The following is a 3967-nucleotide window of genomic DNA, read 5'->3' as shown; positions in this document are numbered from 1 at the left end:
GGGATCTAAAATATGGCCATGCAGAATAAGGCATTAATATGTGCTCTATAAGTAATAATAAAAAGCCAATATGCTAGTAATAGGCATGCTAATAAGCAACTAGTTAATAGTGAGAATTGGTCCTTAAAATAAAGTGTTACCATAAAGTCATATGGGTTTGGAATGACATGAAGGTGAGTAAATAATGACAGTTTTTATTTTTGGGTGAACTGTCACTTTAAAGCACTAGACAGAGTGAGATTAAATGGAGAGCAACATCTAATATTCCTCATCAAATTCTTGTAATATCTCAGCTCTATTCTGAGATAATATTTAATCTCTATTGAGAAACCTCTGTATGGAAGCTTGTGACTGCCACTGAATAAAAATAAAAAAGGTAATTGCGATATTTATCTCACAATTCTGACTTTTTCTCGCAATTGCATGATATTCTGACTTTTTTTCTCAGAATTGCATGATATAAACTCACAATTCTGACTTTTTTCTTGCAATTGTGAGTTTATATCACACAACTGTGAGATAAAAAGACGCAATGATCTTTTATTTATTCAGTGGTGGAAATGGGCTTCCATACTTCTGAGACCTTATGCTCGATATAAAGTTGATATTTAAACTAAGTCTCCCGAGTTATGAAAGAGCAGGTTTTCCAATTTTCCACTGGGAGGATGTTATTTATTGGTGCATGTATGCCAATTAAACAACAAAATATATATTTTTAATGTTGTGAAAAACATGCTTTTGCTAGCTCTGTACCAACATCTTATCAGTGTAAGAAGTGACAGAATCCCATTGTCATGAGATTCCACCTTGTTTAAAATAGTAGAAAGCATTTGATTACAGCAGTCTGTGTGTGTTCAGCAATGAGTGGTGACTGTGTCGAGTATGACGCCAAATCAGAAGGGTCGACATCTCATTTGGAGCTTTGCTCTATTTTTTTATGGCTTTCTCTCTCAGTGGTGATCCAGACCAGCACTACATCACTCTCAGTTCCTGATATAACTTCACTCCACCTGGAGGGAAAAAAAAGCGTGGCCTCTGCCAGGATGCTTTGGGCAAGATTCCACACCCAATATGAACCAAGTCCAACCTGAAGAAAATATCAATAGCGAGTAATTGCTTAAAGACTGCTGGACGCAGTTTTTTTTGAGGCCCTGAACCAAAACAAACAGTTACTGGCACCTTTCCCACTGGCTGTGTAAACAGTGTTGGGGTTGCATGAAAGTAGTCACTGAAATGTTTTTTGTGCACATTTCCATGAATGAATTGAGGCAGACTGTTTGAATATGTATCATCTGTTATCACTGATGTGTGAAGATCCTGTGGATGTGCTATCATTCATGGTGACCACTATAAAAATGCAGTGCTTCTGAGAATGGTTTGCTCATAAAACCAGACAGTACACAGACAATGTCATCTAGCTCTGGTAGAAACATAAATGTTTAATAGGACGGTTCCAATTTCCAATCTCTGAACATAAAAAGTGAAAGTTGACGCTTTTCAAACTAATAACGCTAAGGTGTACGTGCTATTTATCTATGGCATTTTGACTCACAGCTAGCCTGAAGGCAATGAAACCTCTGGAGGTGCATTAAAATTGATGACGCTATTGGAAGTGCAACTTTTTGAATAGAATATGTCAGAAGAATATGAAATGTTTCACAGTTTTACAGGCAAAAAACATTCGTACCTTATCCCACAGTCTCCCGCGGTCCAGCGTGATTATGATCATGGAAGGGTTGACCAGATATCCATCACTGTTGAAGGAAAAGTCAGTGTTCTCCCAGGATACATTCAGCATATGCCTGTGAAAACAGTCAGACAGATGGATATGAGTATAAAAGAATGAAAGCAAGATATGTCAGGTTTTACTTTCATACTTATTGTTGGTGGTCATTAAGCAACATACTAGTAACCACCTAAAGCACCCTAGCAACCGAGAACCACCCAGAACACCCTAGCAACCACATAGCAACATACTAAAAACCACCCAGAACAAAAACACCTTAGCAACTGCAAAGCAACACACTTAAAACCACCCAGAACACCCTGGCTACCGCATAGCAACATACTAAAAACCACACAGAATAAACACCCAAGCAACTGCATAGTAAAACACTTAAAACCACCCAGAACACCTAGCAGCCGCATAGCAACATACTAAAAAACACTCAGAACACCCTAGAAACCGCATAGCAACATACTAAAAACCACCCAGAACAAAAAGCCTAGAAACTGCATAGCAACACATTTAAAATCAACCACATAGCAACATATTAAAAAACAACCAGAACACCCACTCTAGCAACTGCATAGCAAAACACTTAAAACCACCCAGAACACCCACCCCAGAAATCGCATAGCAAGACATTTAAAACCACCCAGAACACCCTATCAACCATATAGCAACATACTAAAAACCACTCAAAACAAACACTGTAGCAACTGCATAGCAACTCACTTAAAACCACCCAGAACACCCTAGCAACCACATAGCAACATACTAAAAACTAGGGCTGTGCAATTAATAGCATGCGTTTGTCATGCGCATCTCGTCAGTAATGCCGGTCCCGTGATTAGTAGTAAATCTCCATCACCTGCTTTCAGATTGAGTGGCATTCACTACACAGAGCCATAGTTCACTGACAATTAGGCAATATCGCGTTCATAATCGCAGATGAATCACATTCGATTATGAACGCGATATCGCCTAGCTTGTCAGTGAACTACGGCTCTGTGTATTAAATGCTGCTCCATCTGAAAGCAGGTGATGGCGATTTACTACCAATCACGGAACTGACTTTACTGATAGATGCGCATGACAATCGCATGCGATTTATTGCACAGCCCTACTAAAAACCACCCAGAACGCCCACCCAAGCAACTGCATAACAAAACACTAAAAACCACCCAGAACAAACACCCTAGCAACTGCATAGCAACACACTTAAAACCAACCAAAACACCCTAGCAACCGCATAGCAACATACTAAAACCCACCCAGAACACCCCCTTTCTCAACAGCATAACAACATACTAAAAACACCCCAGAACACCCTAGCAACACACTAAAAACAACCTTGAATCCAAGCAACTGAATAGCAGCACACTTAAAACCACACAGAACACCCTAGAAACCACTGATGTTCTAGGTTGTTTGTAGTTGTGTGTTAACAACAACTTAGAACATCTCAGACACTTCATAGCAACACACTAAAAACAACCTAGAACACCTTAGCAACTGCATAGCAACACACTAAAATCTTCCAAAAAACAGCCTAGTGTCAGACTCTGGGCCAGGTTTTGTGTGTGTCTTTGCTCCCTATGTGCTCCGTCTTCCAGTTTCTCTGTCTCGTGTTTTGAATTCATTGTTCCCAGGTGTTTCCTATGTTGATTGTCATTAGTTCCAGGTGTCCCTTGTCTTCCCCTCATCAGTTCCTGTGTATTTAAAGTGTGTTCTAGTTCTTGTCCTTTGTCAGTCGTTGAACGTCATCCTGATGTGTCGAGTCCTGTGATCCCCAGCCTTTGTTAATAAAACCCTTTTGATTTATTCTACTCCGTGTCTCCTCGCTCCTTCGTTCCCGTGTTCCTCGTGTGTGTGCACCGTGACACCTAGCAACTGCATAGCAACAATCTAAAACAACCTAGAACCTAGGTCTTTTGATCTAAGCCAATAAGCAATCACATAGCAACAACACAGAACACCCTTGAAACTACACAGAAATGTGCTAAAACACAACACCCTAGAAACTGCATGGCAACACACTTAAAAACATAACACCCTAGCAGCCACAACAACAACCTACAAACAACCTTCTAGAACATTTCAGCAACTTCATAACAACACACTAAAAGTAACTACACAGTAATGCACTAAACAAGAACACTCTAGCAACCGCATAACACACTAAAAACCCTAGCAACTGCCTAGCAATGCACTAATGGCGCTTTTCCACTGCATGGTACGGCA

The sequence above is a fragment of the Sinocyclocheilus anshuiensis genome, unplaced genomic scaffold, assembly GCF_001515605.1.
Source record: "Sinocyclocheilus anshuiensis isolate Anshui unplaced genomic scaffold, SAMN03320099.WGS_v1.1 scaffold1439, whole genome shotgun sequence".
Taxonomy (NCBI): domain Eukaryota; kingdom Metazoa; phylum Chordata; class Actinopteri; order Cypriniformes; family Cyprinidae; genus Sinocyclocheilus; species Sinocyclocheilus anshuiensis.
Note: the sequence above shows the minus strand (reverse complement) of the source record.